General features: G+C 40.0%; 1 protein-coding gene across 5 annotated transcripts in view; it reads right to left on the bottom strand.

Moving 5' to 3' along the window:
* Positions 1 to 13246, bottom strand: part of TENM4 (teneurin transmembrane protein 4) — a 1355518-nt gene that overhangs the window by 379665 nt on the left and 962607 nt on the right. For all 5 annotated transcript variants that reach the window (XM_086882312.1, XM_086882314.1, XM_086882313.1 and 2 more), the window contains one exon: positions 11096 to 11191. The gene's annotated coding sequence lies outside the window, so the exon portion shown is untranslated. The remainder of the gene's footprint in view (positions 1 to 11095; positions 11192 to 13246) is intronic.

Here is a 13246-nt window from a genome sequence, read left to right as displayed (position 1 = left end):
ACCACAATCAACCCTAGGATGCTTCAATTTATTTCCTTAAAATGCTTCCTCTGTGACACTGTAAGAGTAAAAATCTCCCTCAGACCACACTCTCCACTTGCAAAAGAGAAATAACATTTCTTAACAAGCACAATTTTCTATCCATTTCCTCCATATAGAACAAAAATATTTGGGGATTGGGAATCTAGTATTTAGTGCAAAAACTCTCACACTAACGCACACTACCAGACAGTTTTGTAAAAATTTGCCAAGTGATCATGGTGTAAGAAATATATGACAGAAGCATCCCTAGATACTAGGTATCCCTAGATGTTCCTGTTTCCAAGAAATCTGGCTACTGGAAACTTTCAGAAATATGAAAGTACATTTAAATCCACAAAAATGATACTCAGCTTGAGTTTTGACAGGAGGTTTTAGGTATAGTTTTAGCAAAATCTTTTTTCCATATGAGATAGAAGTCCCTCTGAAGACACTCCTATCTCTACACTGATATAACTTCAAAATGCCACACACGAAGCACTCCAACATCATTAACTGGTGTGCAGTGTTGATTTTTATGTTGCAAATTTGATTGAAAACAGAAGTTTATCAGTGAAATGCTGAAATAGCCTTGAATATGGGGAAGTGAATGAGTATAATTGCTGATGGGTTCTTTTTATTATCAAGGAGTCTTGATTATAGCTTCATAGACTTAAATTATGGCGAATCAAGGACAAGATCAATTTACTCTCTAAGCAAATATTTATATGAAGCTGGAGATTGGCATATATTGATCCGTATATAAGGACCATAATTCTTTCTGCAAAATGCATTGGCATTGAGCAGTGCTCTTTTCTCTCTGTGCATCCTCAACAGCTAGGAGCTCAAAAGTCATGAAGAAAAAACAAAACATAGTTTGGCAAGTCAGAGGGCTCATCCCAGTCAAATACAGCTGCAAACCCAAGTCAGTTGTTAAGGACAACCCTTTAGATGGAAACTGAATAATGCAGGTTGTGCATTGTAGATAAATTGATAGCCAGTTCTTGTAGTAAGTTAGAAATACTGCTTGAAGGGAAAGAAAGTGCTCAGAGCATCTAGTTGTCAAGCTGGCAAGTATTGATGGGCAACATCACTCAGGGCAGAGCATCAGCTGCAACGTCCCGAGTCTCCCTGCATTTGTAAGAGGGCACTTCGACATTAACTAGAAGAGTGTTCCTAACTTGTGGGATGAAGAAGGATCCCTGTGAAATGATGACCATTCCAAACAAAGGCTGCTTTTGTTGGAGGAAAAGGCGATTGTGGGGGCAGGGAAGAGAAGAGGCCGGATTATCTTTTGTTGTGTTTGACAGTTGAAAAGGCCCTGTTGAATAATTACCCTTAAAACTAACAAACAAGGATAAAGAAAAAAAATGCATAAAAAGAGAAGGAAAACCCCCTTGACCTCTCCCCAGACACAATAGCTCCCTTTGAAATAAAAACAAAATAAAAATAACTTATAGGGGAAAAAAATAACTTAATCTGATTTTTCTTTCTTCTTTTGGCAAGTGTACACACACTCTCACATATATATATATATACAATTTGCAGTCTCACTCTATCACAGTCATCTTAAACTTTACTAGACTTGATCCATTCAGCAGCAAAGTTTATGCAAAATGGAGTTAAAAAAAAAAAAAAAAAAATCAAGGGAAGCTCCAGCAGCAAAAAGCACACCCTTGGTTGAAGGCCCTATTGGTTTAGCCACAAAAGAACGATTCCTGGTGAGAGCAATTTTCATCTGTTTTGCATACTCCTTATTTTGCTCTTAATTGGCATTATATGGAAACTTATCTACAAGGCCATGGGAACCAAAAGCATCCCTTACCCTCTCTTTCTTTGAACAAGCAGAACCCAATTAAAACACAATTATCTCTCTTCTGCTATTAGTATCCTCCAGCAACAGAGACAGATAGAAGCTTTGTTAGTCTGAGAGCAGCCACCTTTTCTTATGAAAATTTTTGTAAAGTTCATAAAGAAAATGAAGGAGTCATAAGTGGTCCAGGCTTTGGTGAGCTGAAGGGCAGTGTTTTTAAAAAATATTTGATCTGGATTTCCAGATGATTTTCTAAATACATTTATTTTCACCAGGGATTAACTGACCTAAGACTCAAAATGCACTTGGAGGCAAGCCTGGAAAAATAAAAGAGATGGCCAAAGAACAAGAGATAAAATAGACACAGGTGTCTTCCCAGAAAGTCCAAGCTGTCTCAGAAAGCTGTGAAATTCACAATTCCTCTGGCATGACTATGGAAAAACATCTCAGGGGAAAACAAACAACCATTTTTCAAACTGGAGCCCAGAGACAACTCCTAAATCTATATCCTGCTGCTTAATATTGCAAAGCTACAGCCTAGATTTGAGTTCCTGCAACCCCAGCATGGATGGCGAGCACTCCAAGATGATCATGATTCGGAAAGGGTTCCAGTGACACGATTCGAGCATTTTTTGGACACAATCTTTGAGGTGTCTTTGGAGAATGAACACCCACCACTGTTCTCAGTTACATATGTGCCTGGCTGTGACAGACTTCCAAGATAGCTCTACATACCTTCCTTATCAGAAGCCATCCCCAAGTTAGCAAACATTTACACTACCACTCATCCTGTCTCATCAGCAGCTACTAAGAATATGTATGTGTCAGGAAACATCATTCATTTCATCACTTCAGCAAGTCATGCCATCACAAAGCAATTTGTGTCCCAGTTGATTCCCTCAGTTTTCCCCCTGGATGACAACTACAGGCTTTAAAATGCCGAACAAGGAAACAAACAAGCTTTCTTCTTTTTCTTCTTCTTCTTTTTTTTTTTTTTCTTTCTTTGGGATATGTCTCTGCTCCATTTCCAACATGCAACAGGTCCAGTTCACATATTTTGTTGAAGAAGAATCCAGTATGTCTGGAAAGAAAGCAGAATTCTCCTAGAAGTGCCTCAGAGGTGCCTGTCTGCTGCCCCAAGGTCTTGTCAACAAATCTTAATGTTAACATTTTTAGGAATTTCTGTTTTACACTCATTGCATGTGCTTGCAAATTGATTTAATTTCCCAAACAGGTTAACAGAATAATGTCTGGGAGGATGGTTTTTAGGATACCATCAGCTTTTTGACGGCCTACAGCAGATCTCCTGCTTTCTTCTCTGGAGAGCTGAATTCTGCAGCTACACAGTAGTCCTGTCCAAAGAGAGAATCATGTCAGTGCACATATGCTGTTTGCTTTTGTCATGGCACACACGGTTTTTGCTTTTACCATGGCTGGCCAGTGCAGTGGGAGGGAGAGAGACAGTGTCCCTTCTCCAAGAGACAATGGAACAGAGGTGGCTGCTGCAGACTCTCTACATAAGCAGGGCAATTGAAAACAGGGAAAACAGTTCTGCCAGTGGATTTAATTCCCAGATTAAATGGAACTTCTGCTAGCTGGGTAAGTGTGTTAACAGATCACCAAGGAATGGTAAGGAATTGGTTAAAAAGATTAAAAGATCAAACAAGGGGCCAACAATGTGAAAATTATGCCACTGGATTTAACTACAAAAACAAAAAACTTTCCCCTGTGCCCTACCACCATGTAATACCAAGAGGCTGCTCTGAGAGCAGTGGAGCAGGATGAGCAAATCCCTGTCTTCCAGCATAAAGATGAAACCTGCAGGGAGACAGCTGCAGTGGAAAGGATTGAAATTAATGTCAAGCAGTAGATGAGATTTTGGTGGAGATTTTGATGAGATTTATTGCTGCAAATGTTTTCCCTGGCAAATGTCACATCATTAAAATGAAAAAAAACCCAAAAAAAACACCCTTAATAGAATTAAGAAAATAAAGAGAAAATCAAAAACACTGTCCTGATAAATGGCAGCTTGAAACTCAGGCCTCAGGCTCTCAGTGTCAAAGATGGTCTTTGTAAGGAAGTGTGCAGAAGTGCTAAATGTCCTTCCAGGTCCTTTCACCTCATCAGGTCAATCACCTGTGACTCCAGAGCACATGTTTTATGGACAGTAAGGACATTTTGCCAACATCTTTCAGGGTGTGGCTGAGTCTAACCGAGAACAGCCCTTGGAGCAAATTCTGCAGCTGAGCACTTCCCAGCACAGCTGCATGATTTATACACAGTCTAATATGGGTGTATTAAGATTCTGTAAATATAAACAGCATATTCGGCATTTGCCTGTTGAAGAAACGCCTTGGGGAGCCTCTTCTGTGCTGTCCTTGATGGGACAGCTAGGGGAATTATTCCTTAATACCTGGTAATTACATGTGAAAGTGCCATTTCCCTGGCACAGACAGCAAAAAATTGAGGATTGCAGGTGAATTTTGTGTTTGCCTCAAACAGGACAGCAACTCTGCTTGAGGTTTGCCAAGCTAATTTTTATTTTCCCAAAAGTACTGAAAGCTCTGTAGGTCTGACGGCGTGCCTCAGGCATGCACTCACCTGCCCCTCCCCTAAGTACCTTGTCTTTAGCAATCCTTGAAGAAAACAAATTGTTTTAATCATGCAGGGATGAACAATCTTCCTTGAGCCAGATGTCCAGCCCAGAAAAAACATTTCTCCAGCCTTTGGATTCTCTGTACTTGGGCTGCTGTTCTCATAAGCACTTGTATTTGTTGTTCCAGCTAGATTTGGAAGATGCTTGTGAACATGGTGGCATGGAACCTGTCTTTTCTGAGCTGGCCTGCAATTCAGAGGTGCTGATATCTCTGTTAAATCCCAGTGCAGTTATCTTTACCAACAATGCCATATTAGGTTAATATACTGGCAAAATACAAACAGTGTAAGAATTATCTACATACATATTATTTCTATATATTGATAATATTACTAGCACTACACGTGCTCAGTATAGCAGTTTCAATTTAGTGAGACTGTCCATTCTTGCTAACAGGTTAAGTGTGACACAATAAAGAACTTGTTTCTCTGCCTAGATGAAGTAAGAGCTGTGTCTGCTTGTCATCCAGCATAAGAAAATAAAATATTTAAAAATGTAACAATGGGGCAAAAAAAAGAGACTGCTCTACTTCTAAGGCACTAAACCTTATCAAATTGATGACTGTCCATTATTATCACTGGTAACACTAGACTATTATTACAAAATTGAATCAGCGAAGAATCTCACCTCTCAAAGTATATTTTAAATTCTCTTCTGTATTTAAGCCTGTCATTCAATTTAGGGCTTAATAGGACTCCTCACAGGAGCTAAGCACATGCTGAACAGTTTTGCAGCAACAGTACTCAAGGGTGCTTTCTTGTACCAGGTGACGACAGATCCTATAACTCACTTTCAATTATTTTTCCATACTTTTGTTTGGATTATCCTGTTGCATGAGAAATGAATGCCCCTGCTCACCTTGCTGTTTGTTTTGCCTGATGACATACAGGGGCTTCTTAACCCTGGTGACAATGCACACAAAATACAGACTTCCCCAGCAGCAGAGTTGAGGATTGTCAGACCCAGTTGCAAAATTAGCATTAAAATGCGATTAAAAAGCTCTGCTTTTTCACACAGAAACATTTCATGCTCTCCTGTAAAATGGAAAGTATGCTTATGTTCCCCAAAGCAAATTTTGTTCCCTCACCCCACTGTCACCTCACCCTACAAGTCAATATCTAATTAGAATCTGAAAATTAAAACAAGTCTAGCTTGGGACAACCAGAACGTTTGAAAGCTTTGCCATGAACAAAGTGAGTTTATCTCAGCTAACATGAGTGAGCATCTTCCAGTGCCTAAAGGGGCTACACGAGAGTTGGAGAGGGACGTTTGACAAGGGTGTGAAGGGACAGGACATGGGGAAATGGTTCAGACTGATAGAGGGCAGGGTGAGATTAGGTATCAGGAAGAAATTCCTCACTATGAGAGTAATAAGGCACTGGCAGAGGCTGTAGAGAAGATGTTGCTAGTCCATCCCTGGAGGTGTTCAAGACCATGTTGGGTGGGGCTTTGAGCCACTTGGTGTAGAGGAAGGTGTCCCAGTCCATGGCACAGGGTTGGAACTAGACAGTCTTCAGGGTCCCTTCCAGCCCAAACCATTCTGTTAGTCTATGATTTTATGGTCTTTGAAAAGAAAACTGTGATGAAAATCCCTGAATTCATAGTGTCCTTGAGTACACCCTAAGCCAGCTCTGTACCATGGCTGTGGCTGACAAACAAGGGCTTGTGCACAGTCCCCAGGAGTGGCACATGGCACCAAGGGCTGTGCTGCTCAGTCAGGGCTGAAAAGTGAGGGGTGTCAAAGAGCTTTGGCCACGGCTCAGTGGGGTTCTGACTTGCTCTAGGATGATGCCACAGAGCTTATAGGAATTACACATCTGCTGCAAAGGGAAGATACTCAGGCATGGAGAGGGAGCTGAGGATGCACAGCTCCCACTGAGGCACGTGTGCTGTTCGCAGTTACTGGCTGTGACTGCAGCACACACAAGCTGTGTGGGCCTCGTGTGTGACACTGTCAGATAGGTCTGTAAAGTACATTATGAGATCATCCAGAGAAACACAAAGAAACCCTGAGTGAAACTCCCTAAGATCATCAAAGCAGCAAAACTGTGCCGAAGCATCAGGATGGCTCAGCCTGTTCATGGAAGTGGTGGTGTGGCTAAAAGCTGCTGCCCTGCACAGGCTGTGGGTTAAGCCTATGTCATAAATGCTCTCCACAAAGCATGTGGTTTTCAGAAGGAAGATGCTATGGTATTTCAGTGTATTTATTAAACCTACCAGGACATGAGCCATAAGTATCCCTAGGGGAAGGTTTCTCTGAGATACACCATATCTGCAGCTCAGAGTGGTTCCACTGCCGTGAAGTAACCTCTTTTTCCAAACAGTGTAATGATGGGATCTTTGTTATTGCATTACTGTTGTGTATCAGTTCTTTGGAGGGTGTGAGATCACATCTCCTGCGTGTCACAACAGGAGGAAAAAAAACTGGGCTGAAAATAGATTTCTGCAGCAAAGCAAAATAAACGCAAAAATCTGATGTATCCAAGAAATACATCTGCAATTCACATGCAAACCTAAACAGGGAGAAAACAATTGACAGACAATATACAAACAGTTCTTGTAATAAACTTTTGAGTTCATACTGGTTTCTACAGCCACCCCCCACCTGCTGTATACTCCACAGCCAAGCTTCTAATTACAGCCTTCCTGTTGTTTTCCAGTTCATCCTCTGCCAAATAATGGGAGGAGAAAGGATTATGGAAACTGATACACTTGACAGCAAAAATAAATAAGCAAATGAATACATAACTAAATAACTAAATAATTAATCTAGTAGTCTCCAAGACAAGGCTATTCTATCATATCTCCGGTACTTTGAGCCAAACTTCAAGGGTTATTCAAGAAAAGTGATGATCTGGCACCTCAGAGAATAAGACATAAGTATCAATTAATGCTTAATTAACGCTGCATGACATTGATTTGAATAGCTAGAACCTTTTAGAAGAATGTCTCTCTACATTGTGGGTTGAAACAAGATGCCTTTGGGAAGAATGAGAAGCTCCCTAGTATTATGTAACATCTCTATAGTTATAGCACCTGGAGGCTTTGAGTGTGTCATGAGCCCAACGTGTTAGGTGCTGTATAAATATACAGTTGCTAAAGATGCTTATCTTGGATTTGCAGTGTAAACAAGAAAATATGCCACGCAGTTCTGGTGACAGGTTGATCAAGGCTAAGGAGACAGGGGACCTAAGGAAATTTGAAAAGACATACACATTGTCTAGCAGCCTCTAATTTGTTGGGACAAGGGGATTTTTACAAAAATTTATTCCCAAAACTTTATCCATATAAAGTGCTTGCTAAAGCCCCCAATAAATAAGAGTTGCCTTATGGTGTTTAACAGGAAAATAGAAAGGAAAAGAGTGCACAGGTTGCAGCAGAATAGCATGATAGCCAACAACAACAACAGTGTTTTCAAGCAGGGTACCAAATGCCAACTGCCTAGTTCCATCTTTCCTCACCTGAGTAAGAGCAGACTTATCAGCAATGAGCCACAGTTTCCACTGAGAACTGCAAGAGGACAGCAGCTCCAAAAATCATCCAATTTCCAGATCAATGATGGATGCTCCTGAGAAATAGTTTATATACCCTGAGGCATGTTGCTACTTTTAATGAGAGAGTAAAATAACAGATCCTGTTATTTGTGCCGTTCATATTCATCTTCTGTGTGCACTGAAGTGGGACACAAAGGTGTTTAGAGGGCTGGAGGCCTTCTCCTGTGGAGACAGGCTGGTGGAGTTAGGGTTGTTCAGTCTGGAGAAGAGAAGGTTGCAGGGAGACCTCAGAGCCCCTTCCAGAACCTAAGGGGGGCTACAAGAAAGCTGGAAGAGGGACTTTTGATAATGGCATGGAGGGACAGCGCAAGAAGGAATGGCTTCAAACTGACAGAGGTCAGGTTTAAATTTGGTATCAGGAAAAAAATTGTTTCCTGTGAGGGTGGTGGGGCACTGCCACAAGCTGCCTGGAGAAACCATGACTTCTCCTTCACTGGAAGCATTCAGGGCCAGGTTGGATGAGACTTTGAGCAACCTGGTCTAGTGAAAGGTTACCTTGCCCATGGAAGGGGATTTGGAATGAGATGGTCTTTGAGGTCCTTTCCAACCCCAAACATTCTATAATTCCAAGACTTCAAAGATAATGAAGATAGTGGACACAGATAGTGTCCACACAGATAGTGGACCAGCCAGCATGGCATACCTGGGAAGCAGCTCTGGACAGACCCTCTGAGGGGAAAATGTGCCTCATAGCTGGCTTGACTGACTCCACTACCCAGCTGGATGTAACTGGGAAAAAATTCTGTAATTCCACAGGAAATAACTGATTTGGATTCTATTATTGACTCTTTGACCTTATGTCATTACTCAGATCTCCAGGTAGCAAAAAGGTTATCAAACGCATCATGGTGGTGAAAAACTGCATTTTGCAATGAGTAGCATTTTGTAATGAAAATGTCTTCAGATTACACTGGCAAATAAGGATTCACCTTCAGTAAAAAGCTATTTAGACATGTCCTCTGAAATTCCTGTCTCTTAATAAAGAGCATGTCATGAGTAGCGACTCACAGCAATTTGAGAAGTTTTACTTTAGAGATCGCCTCTTCTTCTCCTTACTCCACTCAGTTTTCTGCCACCTCATTATACTGTTACTACTTCCTAGGAAACCTTGACTTTTAAAACATTGTTTTTCTTTTTCTTTTTCTTTTTCTTTTTCTTTTTCTTTTTCTTTTTCTTTTTCTTTTTCTTTTTCTTTTTCTTTTTCTTTTTCTTTTTCTTTTTCTTTTTCTTTTTCTTTTTCTTTTTCTTTTTCTTTTTCTTTTTCTTTTTCTTTTTCTTTTTCTTTTTCTTTTTCTTTTTTTCTTTTTTTTTTTTCTTTCTCTTTCTCTTTCTTTGTTTTTTTATGACTAGTCTTTATCTTGCAGTGAGATCTTTCTCAGGGGTTGACTTTTTGAACTCTTGCTACAGACACAACATTTCAGCTCACACCAGCCCTAATACTTCCCTGCCCATGGCAGGGGAGGCTGGAATTAAATTATATTTATGGTCTTTTCCAACCCAAACCTTCCTATGATTCTAAGATTATGTAAAAAAAACCCATTTAATTCCTTATACGAGTAAGTGGCTTCTCCCTAAGGAGTAAAGAACAATGTCCAGGACATGACTTGCAGGCAGAATTTTCATGCTTTGGGAACTGTCTCTTCTTTCTTATGCCAGTATCCGTGTAGTGCTGGTGATTAAAGCACTGGTGTTCACTAATCACTTCCATTCTGTCTTGCAAGTACACATAATTCTGCATCAATTTCATTTAAATATCATTTTATATTCATGGCTTTGACTTTTAGAACTCCTCCTACTGTACTTGTAGTTTTAATATTAACAGACACTTCTCTCTCTCCATTCATCACTCATGTAAAGACTTCCTGGGCTGAGGTGAACATTTGCTGCTTCTTTATATGACAGGAGCCATAGGTGCCCCAGCCCTTCACTTCTAGCTGAAAAGTTCTTAAAGATCACCCCTCAGCAACATCCTCTAAGAAAGAGTGTTTTGATTTGAAATGTGACAAGACAATCTCCAGTGGTCCCTGTCAACCTCAAATATACCACAATTCTTTGATTCATGCTTATGCTTCTCTGCCATTTCCTTGTAATTTTCAGTGTGCTGAACAGTCCCAGCTTTGTTTTCCTTCCATTTGAGATGTCCCAGCAGAGATCTCCAAGCGACCTTCCCTTTTGATCACTATGGACAGTGCCACAATCCTGTCACCTGTCTGTAACCTTGATATCATCTTCAATTCGTACTTCTCTCCCAGATGCATTGAAGGTACACACACATTCGAAATGTGTTCTGTGTATCATGCTTCAGATAACGCCTTTCCTTGCTCTCTACACATCTAAGTAAATCTCTTATCTCAGACCTTATCTTTGAACATGTCAATTACTGCAGAATCCCTTTCTGTCACTCACATCACAGATGTAAATTTGCCCTGATGATATTCCCTGGCTACCAAGGCCATTTTTCCAGATATAACATTGATTTCCCTTCCCCACTTCTATTAAAACAAGGCTGTCTGCATCCAATCAACGCATGCGGTCATTTTCCATAGTCTCCGCACTGGATTTTCAAAGGAGTGCTTTTGTATTTTCATTCAGGCTGCTCTCCACAAGCACAAATAAAATTACCTTGCTAGTGCCTTTCTTTCTCTGTAGCAACATCTAAAATTCTCTGACAAGGACTAGTTCACATATGTGCTATTAGCATTTCCTGTCATACTGACCAACACTTTCTTATTACATCCATGGGTCTCCTCTGTCACTATCCACAGCTTCTTGATTTCCACTAAGATATAAGTCATTTCATGCAGAGAATGTCTATGTTCTTAGAGTGCCTGGCACAGCAGAAATGAATCCATGACTGAGACTGTGATGCAAATTATCCTTGTCAGCTAATAAAAAAAGACACGGGTCAATAATAGTCGAGTTCTAGAGAAATTTGAGAAATTCCTCATGACTCCAATTAGAGAAATCTGCTCAAGAAACATTAAAGATATCATAATTTTATTCTAAACGACAAAACATGATTTAAACATCCCAGGCACTGGAATTAGTACTCACTTTTTGTAGTTGCCTCCTTAGAAATATCTAGGAACAATCCATCAAATGCTTCTTGTAGAATACTGTTTTAACCTCGACGTGTTATTCTCAGTCTACCTGAAAAATACACAGACATTAAAAAAAATCAGCATTTTGTTCAGTGATTTTTAACTTATTTGCTATAGAAAAATAAATTAAAAACAACTGCTTACTGTTATACAGGGTATCTAAAACAGTCATATGTGATTCCTGCTGTAATATCACATCAGCACTACTAGGGTACACTTAGTCATCTCACAGAAAGAAATGCATTTGTTAAATACAAAAGAAGGTTTTCTGTACAGCACTTAGAATTAAATGCTCTCCTCAACTAACTGTGCAAGCATCCATCCCTTTGTCGAAAGAGTAATTAATCAATTTCTCTAATGTAAATTTGAGGGTTTCCAGTTTACACAACAGTTGTTCCTTTCTTCTTCTGTGTTTTTTGCAGGCTTCAGAAGGTAAAAATAAAAATAACTTTTTCCTATTTATGCGATTATCCCAAATATCTCCTTTCTTAAGTCTTCTTCCTTTGTTAGAGAGAAATGACTGAGATCTTCCAGAGATGCCTCTTGCTGTTTCCACTCACACCAGTAAATTATATCCTATCTGAGTTGTGTATGGCATTGAAGAGCCACAATTTAACGATGCATGTGTCACAAACCTATCACACTGCAAGCAGGAGACTCAAAGAAAATGTATAACAGCATTGGGGCTCTTCTCCTGCCTCTCATTAGCTAATTAGTCTCAAGTCCCTTTTCTTAGCTCCTTTCCTTGTCTCAGGAAGGTGAAGTCCTGTATAGACTGGGAAGGTGGAGAACACAGAAAGAAGGTGTGTGTAGTTCCACAGAAAGCCACATTTGCCAGACCCATCAGCTCTCCCAGGCTATCCACTTTGTTAGATATGCTTCTATTCTACATTCACTCTGGTGCACGAGGTCTTGAAGAATTGGAAAAAATAAAAATAAAAAAAAATTAGAAGGCTGAGTGATGTTGTAGCATACTGTTAGAGAAGTGGGATTCCACATCTTTCCTTGGCAACTTATTTCTGCATATATGGTCCAAAACTACATTGACCTTTTAATCCTGCCAATTACAAATTAATTTTGAATCCAAGCTGTCTACTGAAAAGGTGCAAAAGCCACCTTTAAATAGCTGCTCTGCTACATTGCCCTTTAATCCATGGTCCATATCCTTTGTCTTCCTCCCATTAATATTGCTTCTTCAAGAACACTCCTTGGTTCTGATTGCCCCATTGTACAGATTATTTCTCCTCCACATGCGCTTTTCAAAGCTGCACCTCATTTTGTCATTTCCTGCCTAAGGTTTCTAGTCTCTCTATCTTTGCTGATTTATGCATTGCCTCCCAATTTGGATCATTTGTGATTTTAATTAACATGTACTCTTTTCCTGTCTTTTGGCTAATGAATGAAGATATTTAAAGAAGACTGGACTCAGGACTGCTCCCTGATGTTCCCCCACTAGAAAACTCATGTGATTCAACACATTTTCATTTATTATCTCACTTTGCTAATGGCCTTGTGGATGGTTTTTAATCAACATCACAGGGTCCTTATCTAAGCCAATCTGAATTAATTTTGTGAGTATCCTCTCGCTGGTGCTCACTTCAAATAGACAGGAAACAAAAAAGCAGAAGAGGCTATCACTTCACCAGAATGCTTTTCTGTGAGACCTGGAAATGAGGAGGTAGTGAGAATGAATTGTTCACTTTCTTCTCTGAGGACTCTGGCAGACTTAGGATCCCCTGTCAGCATAGCACCTGTACTCCTCCTGATTTTCAATATATGTATTTTAAAACTGTTTTTCAAGACAGGGAAATGTTTTTATTTCCACTTTGGACAATAAGCTGCAGCACAGAAAATATAAGGAGGTGCTCTGCTCTATTTCTTTAGGAGTCATGGTTAGAAGCTGAGGGCTTAAGGTTGCTCTTGCATTTACACCTCTCTTCTGGAAGTTATTGTGACATGCCTACCTGTGTATCTCTGGGATGACCCATCAAATGCACCATCAATGCGATTTAATCTCTTAAACAACAAAAATCCAGCCAACCAACCAACCAACCAACCAACCTACCCTAACCCAACCAAAAAACCCAAAGCCCTAATGTATGGA

The sequence above is a fragment of the Cyanistes caeruleus genome, chromosome 3 (assembly GCF_971803275.1).
Source record: "Cyanistes caeruleus chromosome 3, bCyaCae1.hap1.1, whole genome shotgun sequence".
In the NCBI taxonomy this organism is placed as follows: Eukaryota; Metazoa; Chordata; class Aves; order Passeriformes; family Paridae; genus Cyanistes; species Cyanistes caeruleus.
Note: the sequence above shows the minus strand (reverse complement) of the source record. Positions and strands in the feature narration are given on the sequence as shown.